The sequence below is a fragment of the Molothrus aeneus genome, chromosome 3 (assembly GCF_037042795.1).
Source record: "Molothrus aeneus isolate 106 chromosome 3, BPBGC_Maene_1.0, whole genome shotgun sequence".
Classification (NCBI taxonomy): Eukaryota; Metazoa; Chordata; class Aves; order Passeriformes; family Icteridae; genus Molothrus; species Molothrus aeneus.
The window spans coordinates 81,482,481-81,497,629 of NC_089648.1; the positions used below are offsets into that span (position 1 = coordinate 81,482,481).

The 15,149-nt window shown below is 39.2% G+C and overlaps 1 long non-coding RNA gene across 1 annotated transcript; it reads right to left on the reverse strand.

Moving 5' to 3' along the window:
- Positions 1-293: 293 nt before the first annotated feature.
- On the reverse strand, positions 294-11,684 carry LOC136554068 (uncharacterized). Its single transcript, XR_010783276.1, has 3 exons — positions 11,603-11,684; positions 10,676-10,850; positions 294-1,023 (listed from the first exon to the last, which is right to left on the reverse strand). It is a non-coding gene; the product is annotated as an uncharacterized lncRNA (long non-coding RNA).
- Between the last annotated feature and the right edge of the window lie 3,465 nt (positions 11,685-15,149).

Below are 15,149 nucleotides of genomic sequence, written 5' to 3' on the forward strand. Positions count from 1 at the left end.
TTTTACTTTAGAGGTTTAGCTTAATTACAATTTATTAATTACCTGGAAAACAATTACAGTGCTGTAGATGTAGAACCTCACAAGAAGTATCTACACAGAGACTTTTTGAGAAAGATGTCCTTTAGTAGTATATAGGTAACTTGGTTAAGTTAATTTTCTAGATTTCCTCAGTGGACCATGGAAAGAACTTGTCATGGTTTGATGCTGGCAAAATGCCAGTGCCCCCATGAAAATATATGCTCCCTGGTGTCTGCTGTGAGATGTGACCAGGAATAAGCAAAGCAGGCCCCCACTTAGAAATAAAGAAAAGAAAACTTTATTAAATAAACTACAACTCTAATTAACAGGAAACACATAGGGAAAATGAAAACTTTCCAAAAACATTTCCTCCTCCCTCCACCAAATTTCCAATACATCTATACCCCAAATCACCAACTCTCGGTCCATCACCACCCTTTAGATAATCAATTCTCAGTTCATCAAGAGGAGAGGAGTCCTTCTTGTACCATGGGCTTCCCCTGGAAACACAGTCAAAGCCTCGTGTGTTTCCGTGTCACTCGTGGCACCGCCCGGAGAACATCTGCCATCATGACATCTTCCTTTCAGGTCCAGTGCTCTCACCACTGCACATGGACCAGAGCTGCTTCTAGTGTTGTCTTTTTAAGGATGCTTTGTCCCGTTCCAAAAAGATCACAGTCTCTCCTTTGGGACACCTGTCCCCACAGTCTCTCCTTTGGGACACCTGTCCCCCCAAAATTTCACCCCCTGGGGCCGAGGGGTACCAACACTGAACCCTCTTGGTCCTGAGGCATTGCCTCCCCCTAGAATGCAGTCTCTGTGTCACAAGGAACATGGGTCTGTCCATGGCTGTACAAAAAGAGTCCAGCAAGAGCCACTCCATCATCTCTTCCCACCTAAGATTCTTCTCTACTCTTCCGCATCTTTCACTTGCCCAGACCTTCACACTTGCACATTTCCTTCTTCCATTTCATCTCTATCTCTCTTCTAGGAAAGGTTAATGTTCTGCAAAGTTTTCATTGTCCAAAAAAAGGGTTAAAAACTCGGGCTCTGCCTTCTCAGGAACTCCCACAGCGGCCGGACACCTTCTCGCTGCATCCCCCCCCCTCCCCCTTCTCCATCCCAGCCGTGCTGCCGGCACAGGCCCATGTTTATCAAGTTTCAAGGTAGCACAGTCCCAAGCACAGGCTGTACTCTTTCTCTCTCTCTTGGGGGGGCTGCCTGATGCCTCCTGGTGCTTCTCCCACCCTTCCATCCTCGGGGGCTTCTTCACCTCCCCTCTGGGTCCAGGCCTCGGCCTACCTCACCCGGCAGCATGGCTCCCCTGCCCCGCCCAGCAGCAGCAGCTGGACGGGGCAGAGACCTGAACTCTTTCCTCACCAGAACCCAAGAGAGCTTCCCCCGGGAGTGCTCTGCTTTTAACCCCTGTGTTCACAGAGGGGTATCCATGTGCCCAGTGGCCACACCAGGTGCCAATATTCAAATCTGATCACCTGTTGGTGTGACCACAGCATCCCAGAAAACTTACTTCCTCTCAAACCACGACAGAACTAAGATGGGACAGATCATTCTTTAGAGGTGCCTAAGAAGGGATTTAAGAAAAGGGATGCATTTCCCTCTGGAAGCATCACATTGTGTCTACTAAGGCAGAACCTACTCTAGATTAGGGAAGTGGCCAAACTTGTTTAAGAGTTAAAAAAATGTAAGGTTTTGGTTTTTTATCTGAATCAAACTCTAGGTGACTAACTGTACAGAATTTTCTGAAGAATGTTAAACTGAATTATTCTCCAAATCACTATTTTCTCCACAGTATTTTGGTAATATATTCTTCCTATGACATATAGTACAGCTGACAAATATGGGATTTTCTGGTTTGTCTCATCTAATCAATCTGTTTCTTTCAAATTTTTTCTTTGAATCAGATATTTCACTTTGTCTTAACCTACTTTCTGAGTTAATACACTTCTCTGAATCCTGACATCTCTGAATAGTTTAACTGAAGTTGGAATGCTCCCATTTCTTCTGCGAAGTTCATACTTAGACATGTATGGGCTGGCATCTTAACACCACTCATTGTGTAACTAATTGCATTGGCCCTTATTGTGAATTTCCTGATTTTCTTCAGGTATAAGTTCACTCATTGTAACAATGCACAGAAGTGCAAGTTCACTGCTGTTAATGGAAGTCTGTGCTGTTCACAAAAACAGGATCAATAATATTTAAGTTCTGAATATTTGATAGTATGAAGTGTTATAGTAATCATGTGATTTCAATGTGACAGGATTTATTACCTTTAAACCTAGGTGATTATTTTTACCTGATTAGCAAGTTGAAAATTTTTATCTATTTAGACTTCCAAGATTTGTCTCATTACTCTTTCTTTGGTAGCAGTCTGTTTTACTGTTTTACTGAAATGTATTAAAAGCTAAATAAATCTGCATTAGGTAAAAAAAAAAGATTATCTATGGAATAGCAAAGCAAGTCAGAGAGGACCTTCTTTATGTTATGGTACACGGTGAAGAATCCCCTGTGCTTAGCTGAGCTGGAAAGGGCTTATGCCCCAATTTTCTCTGGACAGTTAATTTTTTTTTTCTCCTTAGAAAATACTCCCTATTTTCAAGAGGGCAAATAATTCCTATTGATTACAGTATTATCTAATTGTGAGGAAGAAGCTTGCCCCCTTGCTGCTGACTTCACCTGAGAAGTCCATCATGACTGCTACAGCTGAATCTGGAGGAAAACTGCAAAGCATTTTACTGACCAAAAAATGGAAAAGAATTATGTCTTACTTGAGACCAGTAAGCAAGTAGTAGTGAATTTTTATTTAGGAATTTTCCTGTTTCCTAATATTTCATTGCTTGGCACAATCTATTCAAATTCCAACTTTCAGATGCAATATGCTGGGTGTCAATACATTCACTGTTCAGAGATGGGGCCAGGTGTTGCAGAAAAAGTGCTACCATAAACAAGCAACACATCTCAGTTGTACACAGACTTTCTGTGTACTTTCTTTAAGCTTGTCACTTACTGGTCTCTAAACACTAGTCAATAAGTTTAATGACTGGTAAAAAAATGAGATGAAACTGCTTAAGAAAAGGCAGGTCAAGCATGGACACAGCTGGATGAGTTTGAGTCATTGCCAGCTATCCAGGTATTTTTTATCAGGTTGCAGCTTTCTTGTGCACTATGGCAGGAATAAGCCAAAAGGAAAAACATAAGAGGTCAAAGAGCTACTTGAGAGATTAATTTAGTGTACTTATTTCTCTTTCCAGCTTTTAATGAAACTTATGTTTAATTTGAATATTTCACAACTATCTGAACAAGATGTAATTCATTTGAAACACATCAAAGTCTGATAGTCTTTGAAGCTTTAAATAATAGAACCACAGGCCTGAAAAGGACCTCAAGAGGACATCTCTTCCATATTGCTGCTCTAAAGCAAACTGAACCATGCTTATATGCAGCTGACTGATGTTTGTTCTAAAAATCTCCAGAGACTGAGTATTTACAATCTCCCATGGCATTATTTTCCTAGTTGTCTCAATCCTTAGCACCGGAATTTGCTTCCTAACATCTAACTTTGTTGTAACTTAAGCCCATTATTTTTCAGCCTCACCTACTGGTGATGCAGACAACAATGTGCTCCTTTCTTTTCTGTGTCAACTTTTCATGTATTTGGAGCCTATAGTCATATCTTGCCTTTAATTATGCACTGACAACCTTTAGGCTTCAAGAGAAACATAACTGACCAGCCTGAAATGCAGTGAGTTTATTTAACAGAAAGAAATGTGTGATCAAGAAAACAAGAGTCTTAGTTAAGTGGTTACCCCAACTGATTAGCTGTTTCTCAGGTTAGCCTGCCAATCTGTCCTTAGAAGGTTCAAAATAATAAGAGTGCTTTGTAATTCTCTTCTTCCTCCAATATTAATGAATCTGAATTCTTTTGCCAGTTTTTCTTTATTTATAAGGCCTACTGTTAGGGAAAGAGGCTGTGTTAACTGTGAAATATTCTTCTGTTAGGCAATATTTGTCACCACAGCTAAATATACAGCTATGTGTAAGCCAGAATAATCTACTCTGAGAATCTAAATGAAAATGAAAAAAAGAGTACATATTCATTTTCCCCTTTACATCCTACCTTACACTGACAGCCTCTACATTACTTTCTCAATTAATTTTATTGCAAATCTGTTAAATATCTGAGTCTCTTCTGCCTAAGTCAGGAGCTTATGTTAGTTAGTCTAAGGTTTAGGCCTATAATCCCCCTTCTTACTGGCTGTATGACCTTCTGGCAAGCTGGTACACTAAGCTGGCACATTTCAGTACCTCGTGTATTCATTTTCATAATAAAGTGGAAAGAGTTTCTCCCTGCCCTTTTCAAAAGTGGTTTGAAGTCACTACAGCACCTGCTTGCTGTATTTAAGAGAATCCTTTTGTGGTTTTGTCCCTCTTTATCATTGCTTCACAAAAATGCTGTGGGCAAAATATTTAGGACACTATTTTTACCTTGGATATCAAGTTTTCTACCAACACTGTCCCATTCACAACCTTACCCCAAGGTAACAGTAATGACTAACTGCATTTGAACAGTCTTGAAAGGATCTTGTTGCTTGGACTTGCAAGACCAAGTGGACTTGGTGGTCTAGGCACCTTGTGTAGTGCCTGTTCTTCAACCTCCAATAATTTCTTACAAAATATTCAAATAGCATGCCAGGTGTCATATAAATACTTCAAATAAACTGATGATAGTGCTATATTATCATAAGTTTAATAGTTTTGTGCCTATAGATATAATTCTAACAGAGTTTTACTAGTAATGTACATTCAAAAATTGTTTTGAGTTTTAAAAAACATTTTATTTTTAATGAAACATTCAGAGGAAATGTTTCAGCCCATCAAGCTAAACTATCAAGACTGGAAACCCAACGAGAATTTAGTTGATTCCATTCAGCAAACAAACTATTAGCAATGACTGACTTAGACATGGTATTAAAAAATATGTTAAAGCTGCGTGACAGACTTTTTGGGTCTCAGAGTGGCCAGTGAGGGTGACATTGAGGAGAAAGCGTGTTACTGATCACCTGATCAATGTGTTGAAGTGGATAAAGTCTACTTAAAACATTCAAGGAAATCTTTGGATCCTATGATACTGGTTCTTACAGGAACTTTAACATCTATTGGAAGGACACTATGGTGAGAAGCAAGCTATCCAGGAGGCTTCTGGATTGTATTTGAGGTAAACTCATGAGACAGACACTGGAAGTGACTCTGGCATTCACTAGCTTGCAACAGCTCTTTGGGACTACAATAACCAGTAGAAACCATGGCTGTAATGACACCAAAATAGTGAAGTTCAAAATCCTGAGGAGGCAGAGGAAGGCAAGCAGTGCAGTACAGAGGCTGCACTTTAGGAGGGCAGACTTCAGCTGAAAGGTGGCATTCCATGGGAGGCATGCCTCTGACAGGCAAATGAGTTCAGGGAATCCGGCAAGTCTGTAAGGACATCACCTTTTGAGCCTATGAATGTTCATGCTGATAGTCAGGAAACCAAGTACATTTATCAATAGACCAACTCAAGACAGACATCCACCAGAAAAGGCAGCATAAAGGAGATGGAAGCAAGGATAGGCTTCAAAGGAGGAATTTCTGAAACATTGCATTAGTATGCAGTGATGGCATCAGGGAAACCAAAGCTCAATTAGGATCAAGGCTTGCCAGGGACATCAAGGCAACAAGAAGAGCTTTTACGTTACTAATAAAAGCTTGACAAAGGAAAATTTATGTACTGATTGCTGAATGAAAAGGGTGATTCAGCAACAGTGGCCACTGGTAAGGCTGAAATGGTCAGGGCCTAGTTCTTTGAGGCCTGTGTGCTTAATGAGAGAGAAGAGAGGGAATAACAGCAGTGGATAAGGATCAAGTCAGAGACTACTTATGAGAACTCAACTCATAAATGCTCATGGATCTGACAAGCTGTATCAAAACTTTATAAAGGTTCTCAAAGGACAACCCAGAGAACTAAAGACAGCTCAGTCTTATTCAATCCCTACCAAATACCCAGAGCAAATACTCTAGGACCATATTTCTGGGAATCTGAAACAGAGGAACAATGTGATGGACAATATTTTCATCAAGTTTTCAGATGAAATGCATATGGAGGCTACAGTTGAAGGACTTGAGGGGCATTCTGCCATTTGGAAGAACCTATGGGATGAATGGACAACAAGTTCAGGGAACAAAAGCCCTTCAAGGAAAGATAGAAGGAAATAGAATTTTCCAGTCTGAAGAAGAGACAGTTTTGAGGGGACCAGCAGCCTTCCAATACCTAGGAGGAGGCTATAAAAAGAATGTTGCGAGTTTACCAGTGATGCATGTCAGGAGAACAAATAATAGACATGAATGAGAAAAAGAATGTTTCCAGCTGAGTATAACTCATGAGGACACCCAGTAAGTGAAGTATGTTACTTAGAGAGGGTACACAAACTCTACTTTGATGTTTTCAATACCAGGTTGTGTAAATCTGTATGCAGCACTGTTTAGAACAAGACTTTACCCTAAATCTTTCCTGAGGTTCCTTGTAACCTGAAGTATCTTATATCTCTATTAAAGGAAAAAAACAAACTTCTGTTTCTGAAACTTGTGGAAGCTTGTTTTATGTACTCTTTTTCTTTCTATGTGAAAAAGCTCTTCATTGGTGCTGTTTTCCAAAAGTGCATAATGTCTTGATGTTGCCAACCATTTTAACACATTGGAACCATCTAGATTGTAAGAATGGAAGTTTAAACTTCCCAGACTTGATGAAGGAGTATTTGACTATTATCTGTGGCTGTTTCTAAAAGAAGCAGTTCTTAACTTCTTCAACTGTGAGCTACAGATTTCATGGAACTACAATACAAATGTTGTACATGTCTTAACTACATGAAGAACATGATGCTACTTTTAGCAGTTTTATGAACACTGGTTGAAGCTTTATTTATGAGCATTCTGGATTGTATTCTGAATTTATATGTTACTATAGTGTTTTCTATAGTGCTGTTTGATACCATTTGTTCTCAAGAATGTGTCAGTACATAGGGCATATTTTGTCTTTTGGCCATTACCTAACACAATTTTAATACTGTGTCTATATCAGTCATTACCAACTGTATATTTGATGAATGGAATCAGCTAAGTCCTTGCTGGGGTTAAAGTCTCAATAGTTGAGTTTGATGGGCCAATAGCTTTCTATTGCACAGCTTCATTTCTTTTACAATGCCTATTTGCAAACACTACAACATTGCTAGTATTTCCTGTTACGTGTTGTGAGTCAGAAGAGATTTTATTCTTATGTAGCATTTTTAGAATTATATGCATTCCCAATGTTTCTATTGTTTCCTCAAAATTCAGCTCACATCCTCTAGCTGGGACTAAGACTGGCTAAATATTTCCATATCTCATAAATCACATTGTTGGCATCACTGATGGTCTTACAGTTGTATATATTTAATCAGTATACTTTAATCCCAACTTCCTGTGGGATGAGGTATAAGGTGGTGAGGTGGTTGTTAGTTTTCTTTCCCCTTTCTGAACACCATATTTATCTCTGACGTGGAAAGAGGGAACTTGTATCGTTTCATTCAACACCACAAACTGCATGGGAAGGTCTTTGTTCTGGCTCTGTGACTATACTCCTGTACATGAACATGAATATTCTCCTAGACAACTGAGCATTAGCTGCCTGACTGTGATTTCTCTGGAGATTAAGTATTTTGTTGTGGTGTGACAAGTCTGTAGAAAAACTCAGTTTATTCCACTGAGATATTTTGGTGCTTTGAGGCACAGAGGGAAGCAAACATTTGTCTCTCATACGGTCTGTATGGGTTTTTTTTAACCTTGCTGACAAATATGTGAGACATAGGCCATTTGTTTTAGTTTTCCTTTTTTCTCCTGGCTCAATACTGCACTTATTCAGTGTTCCCTAACTTTTAACTTAGAAGGTCTTGCTGGCTATATACATCAATAAATAAAATAGGGCTAAGGGCTGTTTTCTGGCTGTGAGGCTAAATGGCACACAATGGCTGCAGGCATACTACGTAACACTTGGCCTTGAGTGTCACCTCAAGGGGACAAAGTGTCTGAAATAATGTGAGGGTCAGATTGCAGCTTTTAACACAGATGTTTTTCTACTATGGAACAGAACTTGCTGCATGTTGTGTGTGTGTGGCAGGAGGTGTGTGTCAAGGTCCCAAACCTTCAGAGACAGTTTCAGAGAAACCATCAAGGGTGATGTCGGGTATTGGGAGAGATTCCTGGCAAATGCTATCCCCATGCCTAGGCATTGTCTGGCAGGGTGCTAGTTAGCACCAGGCAAACCAAGGAGAATGAAGTCTGTTAGCAGTCAAGCGGTGTGATAACCAGGGGTCCAGTGCTGGAAGTCAAGCTCTGTTTACACAGCCTTATGGCTATATAGGCTTAATGCAAATGCATGCTCAGACATTGTGTCTCTATATTTGTACAGGTACATGCACACTGAAGCCTTTTGTACAGCCCCTGGCCCTCCTTGTTGTTTGCTGTGTTTGGTACTTCTCAAGGAAGCACTGTCACCTTTTCTGTACAGATTTGAACGACATGCTGTCCAAATCTTGTCCCAAGAAGTTCTCAAAAGTTGTGACATATTTAGGCAGTGTAAACCTCAGTGGACCAGAGATGGAAAGAGAAAATAACTGTATGGATACTGTTTCCTAGATCAAAAATGACATCTAACCACCATGATGTACATGTAAACTTAAAAAATGTTGAGGTTTCGTTTCATATGTAAAAGTGTGCATAGATTTGTTTGTTGGATTAGAGTACATTGCAGAAAGAACTTAATGTGAATAGTTCACATACTACAGATTTAATTAGCAATGGAGAAAATTATGTCCTACACTAAAAGCAGACCACACAGCTATGAACAGTTTCTGGAGGCTGTTAGGTTTTAAGCTCATTCTGTGGAAGCCTGTCTGTTATCAGCTCTAAGCTTCTTTAAACAACAACAACCAATTGTATAGTAGTGAGGGAGCAGACAACTCCCTGATGCCATAGCACTTTTGCTAATGTTACTCCAAGATGAGTAAATATAGTATTTCTGGCACACTAGAATGGACATAGTTAGTGTTACAGATTAAACAGCTATAAGCATATGAACTTAACACGCCACTGGGACAGGAATCCGTTATGTCAGCCCATTTGCAGGCTCCATCAACCAAAACTACTAGTGGATTAGCTGTAGAAGTTGAAGGGCAAAGGCTCTGGTTATCGGGAGGAACAAAAGTAAGCATTGTCCTGATAAGACTGGGTAATAGTAGATCTCAAAAGCAATGCAACAAAAGTGGTTCTGGGTGGACATATTAGCATTTGAGGAAAACCAGAGGAAGTATTTCAGGCATGAGTGAATAGTGGAATTAAATCTTGGTTATGTTTCTCCAAATAGAAGAGTAAGCACATCCTGGACCTCCTGCCACTGAAAATCAACAGTGAGCGAATTCAGTGAACACCCTTCTGGAGCTCATTGATCCTGGGAAAAGAAGTCCTAAGGCAAATCCCAAGCAACATAAGTAGATTTGCTGTTTATGGGATGAGGTAAAACAGGGTAGAAGAAGGAAACTAGTGCATATATTTGAGTTAGAAGAGCTAGACACAGACTCTTCCCTGCCATGGCCTGCTGTGCAGTTTTTTACTTCTTATAGTGCAACTACCTCTATTCCTGATTTTTTAATCCAGGGTTTATATTTCCAGATTGTATGATCCTCTGAAGAAGGAATCTGTTATTAATACTGAACCTACACACTAACAAGGGCTAGATCTTTTAGGGATTTCTTAAAATCAAACAATTCAACTTTGTCCATTCATTTCTGAGAAACAGGGAGGCTAAGAGGTGAAATGCCAAAAGGAAATCTATTTTAAATTTGTATTCCTGCCACTGCCTGGGAAGAGAAATATCCCAAGAAACTACCCCTTGTCAAATTTTATAGAAATTTTCTCCAAGCCTAGGGAACATGTCTAAGCTTTTGGGCTTCTCTGATTCTGATGCTTCACTCACCATTAATTTAATACATGCCACTAGTCAGGGAGGTAAGAAGCAGGCCACTAAGAGCTTAAAACAAAGAGAAGTAGTGCTTTTACATTCATTGTTTCCCACCTCTAAATTTTCCTTTGATTTCATTTAATTTGGTAAACCTGGCAAGTTGCTGCCAGGTGGATCTCCTACACAAGTCTGTCTCAAGATTTCATTATCCTTTTTATTTCTAGCATCATTATTCAGACATCTCTGTTTTCTCTAGCTAATTAGCCCGCTGTTTAAGAGGTGCACATTTCTTAACATATGGTACACAGTTGCACTGCATGTGTGCTGTATTTTCATTTTCTAGTTTGAATCTTATATTTCTGATACAGTATGTCAGAAATATCAGATGCCCATCTTACAGAACAGCACTTACAGCTTCACATTGAAATGTACCCTAATTATACTTTCGAAGTCCTTACATCCCCATGTTTTCAATTAAGACATCACAGCCATTAAAGTACTGTGACAACAGATTGTGATTTAAAGATTATAGTATTTGGAGGTCAGAATTTAGCAGGAAATAAAAGCTACAGGAATTAAGTGTTTAAAATAATTAAGATTTAAAAAATGTACCTTTCCAATTCAGTGGAGAAAACAAACCCCAAACAAAAATCCTCCACATGGCGTGATACTGTCTCTTTGAGACACTGGCATTGCATGCAGCTGTTATAAATCTTCTTCCTGTGTAAGACTGCAGAGGGAGGACCTGACTGGCAACACAAAGGAAGGAGCAGGTCTGTTCGCCTGTCTGGGAGAGACAGAGGGAGAGGAGCGGGTGGAGGGGGAGCGAGGCGCACACACACGAGCAGCTGAATACAGAAAGATTCACTCCTTCTGTACAGCCCACAGACCATCTATGCCTAAGTGATTCTGGTCCACCATTTGCATGATATATTAGCCTTTCAAGCTGTCTTGTGGTATTATCTGAGAGACCGTAGCTTTTGCTTTTAGCTAAGCTCCTCTGCAATTGGTGTTATCTCCAGCAGGTCTCCATTTCTAACTAATATTAACCTTATAGCAAGGAAAACAGTATACATAGAGCTGTGCACATGCTGAAAATACAACAGGACTCTCTGAGGGCTGAATTAAACAGCTACAGTTACACAAAATTAAATTCTGCGTCATTTACTGTGCTGGAAAAATATTTTTTCTTTAAAAGAAAAAAAAAAAAAGAAAACAGCCAAATTCAACATTTCACTTACATACAATATCTCTGTGAAATTATAAAAATAATAATAAAAAAAAAGAAGCATTAATTCTGGAGTAAGTGTGTTCATATGGTTTGTTACATTCATATAACCATTTAAGCTTCACTGTGCTGGTGTAACTGATAATATGTGCTGTACTTACTAGCTCTCAGATCCCTTGAGCTGCAGAGATGCAGATGTAACCTTAAATTCTTTCTAAAGCAAATCCTGCAGATGCTTTCTACCTCCCTCATCCTCCCTCAAAAAAAAATGTTCAACTCCCTCTATAGGATTAGCTTTCTTCTGTACCTACCCCCTCCATAAGGCATCGAGCCTGAATCGCTGTCAGTCATCTGGTTACTTCCCAGCTCCTCCAGACATCCCCTCCAGCCAACGCACACGTCCCTGCAAGCTCCTGCCTGAATCAGGAACTGACAGCTGCGAGACAGGTAGTATGAGGATCATATCCAAGAGATGAACAAATATTTTCAGCAGAAGCAAGCACCTATCCACTAATTCACCATTTTCCTAACAAACAGGAAAATAATGTATTTTTTTTTCTTTTTGTATAGCTAGCTCTTTTATCATGCACTGAATACAACAGAATTATAAGATTTTGAGTAGTTCTGTGACAGCAAGTATAACCACAAAATATATTAATATCTGTGAGATGTACAGTTATTTCCAACATCTGGGTCAGACATGAATGCTTTTGTGTTCTTATATCAAAGATGCAGCATGATAGCAGAATTTTATTTAACGTAAGGACTGCACAGCACAGTGAGGGTAAGAATTATACCAAAATGGCTGCAAACATTTTCCAGCCTGTGGGTAGAGAACAGGGCACCTAAAGAGCTGGACTGCTTTTCAGTAGTAGTCAGAGGCTGCAACTGCTATTGACTTAGTGCTCAGCTCATTTAAAATGCAAGCCTTATTTAGATGCTTAATATAGATTTAGGCGTCTGACTGTAAACACTTGATTAAAAATATTGGCCTAGCTTTACAAATAAAGGGCAAAGGAAACACATTACTGAGTACTGGAAAGCAAGAATAAGACAAGGAATAAAGACAATAGTAGTTCCAAGGATTTGCAGAGGACAAAAAAAGGAAGGCACTTTGATGCTATTTATTATTTTTATTATTAGTTCATTTCAATTTCATTTATTGAAATTATATTCGTATACAGCTATTGCTACTCTCCCTCTTGTTTTTTATTATCCTTTACTGTTCTTTGCACCTATTCAGCCTGAATGAGAGGAGAAAATTCTGTGTAGAAATCCTGAGAGACAGCCTGTTCACACAAAACTTTCATCCAAATTTTAGTAGATACCAAAGGGTGAACCTTTAATTGGGCAAGGAAGAAACTTATGGGTACCTAGCTAAAGCTGTACATTTTCAGATGTTCTCCTATCATAATGATGTCCTGCTGCCACACTTTCTACTTTTTAGCTGTCCAGCATGAAAATAATAAAACAGAGCCACTAGCAACCACCAAAAGAACAAATGCTTTTATTTATCATTCACCTGGATGTAGGATTTCAGTCAGACTTCTAAAGCATGTATGTGTAAATGCTGTCTGTGTGGCAGTTATTCAAGCTCCCTTTGAATTCTGTCCACCCATTTAGTAATCCCTGCCAAGTCAGTCTCTATTACCCGTACCTACTAAGATGTGTTTTAATGGTGAAAGTAACAGGTTGACTTAATAAAAATGCTGGCAGTGACACCAAGGAATGCTGGGACTTCACTAATCTGAAAAATAATGACCTGATGGGAGCTTTGTTCCTCTTTCTCATGGGTCCCTGCTAGAAACAGCCAAATAATTATAAAAAGGAGCCAACTCAATAAACACAGTGGGAAGTACTGTGGATGTTATTACATAAATGCATTATAGATATTTTTCAGCTTTGATTTTTTGGATATGAATTTACTAAAACTTTTCATGCTGTTTGAATTTTTAAAATATTTTTAATTTTTTATCACTACTCCAATTTGTATTACCGAAGATTTTAAAAAAACTCAGGCAAACACTAAAGCAACCCCCACCTGAATCAAACAGGCCAAATACTGTATGAGTCATATTTATGAAGCACTTTTAGTTGCACCAAAAAAAAAAAAAGCTCAGATACACTTTTGTATTTGGTTCCATACATATGGACATTTTCAGGGTAGATTTATCTCCCTTACACTAGGGACAATCTATGTTAAGCAAAGGCCAGATTCAGATTTATGTGGTTTCTAGGGACAGTGGAGGCCACAGTTCCTATGGTGTGTCTATGGCTGTGCTCATGGGGATTAGGGAAAACATGATGCCAGACTGAAAGAGCAGTTAGGTCAGGTGTAATACTGTGTAAACACATGGCATTTTTATAATATTCCAGTAGTATTTATTCACAACCCTGAATTTTCAAATAAAAGTGATTCATGAAATGTTTCCCAAACAGATACATCTTCTTGACTTTGACTGAAATCTGTTTTCCTAACAGCACATGTCCACAGCACCATTTGTCCTGCTCTCAAAAGAGCACTGTGCCTATGGTGCAAAAAATGTTGCCATAAAAAAAGCATGTTCTCTGTTATCTGTTCAGTGAAATGGGGTATGTGCCAGGTATACAGAGGAGAGAGGGAAGGACATGAAGGATTTTGCCCCCTTAAGCCCATCATATTGAAGAAAAAAGAATAGAGGTGCTCTTCCATCCTGACTATACATTTGGTTGACAGTTTCTCTTCTGTCTCACGGCAGCATATCTGTCATAGATATAAGTAGCCTCAGCTAAGTCAGTCAAAACAGAAAGCTTCTTGTCATTTAAATAAAGTAGACCCTCAATAAAGCACTGATAAAAAAAAAAAGAAAGTAATACATGTACAGAAAAAATCTAGTTCTCTCAGGATCTGGCTTTTTTACATAAAGGTGAATTTTAATCCAGTGGCCAATTCCCTTAGAACTCTTTGTCACAGCCTCTAGCATCTCTTTGGAAAACTTTTCACTAGAAAAGTAGGTTAAAGGAAAAAAACAGAGCCAGGTTAATTATCAGACTGAAAATTAGTGTCAACAGGAACAATTTGAGTTTACTACCAAGATGAGAGCTGGTTGTGATTAACCCCATAGTTTCTGAAATGATTAATAGCAACTGTTTCATGCTATGTATATATTCTTGCCATTATACTGATTACACAATTATGATAATACTGTGTTAGCTGAAAGAAGAACTCACAATTCTATTCTAACAAATATTTTAGCAAATTGAGGCACTGGCAAATTGAGGCACTGGAAATTGAGGCTGGCCTGCCACGTGTTCAGAGGGAAATCTGTGTGCTCAAACACTAGCTGAAACTCTATTTATTGGGTTGGCTCCTTTTAATAATTATGTGTCTTGTCCTAGCAGGGGCCTGTGAAAAGGACAAAGCTCTCCTAAAGTAACTATTTTTCTATTTTAGTAAAGCCATAGAATCATGGAATCAAAGAACGGTTTGGGTTGAAAGGGACCCGAAAGATCATCTAGTTCCAACTCCCTGACATGGGCAGGAACACCTCCCAGTAGACAAAGTTGCTCTGAGTGCCATCCAACCTGGCCTTCAACACCTCCAGGAATGGGGCATCCACAACCTCCCTGGGCAACCTGTTCTAGTGCTTTACTACCCAAGTGTTTCCTGGTGCCACTGGCAGCTATTCTTTTTAAGTCAACTTGTTACTGTCACCATTAGAACACATCTTAGTAGGTATGGGCACTAGAGCCTGACTTGACTGGGATGACTGAATGGATGGATGGATGGATGGAATTCAAAGGAAGCTTGAATAACTGCCACATAGACAGCATTTGCACATACATGCTTTAGAATCTGGGCGAAATCCTATTTAGGAT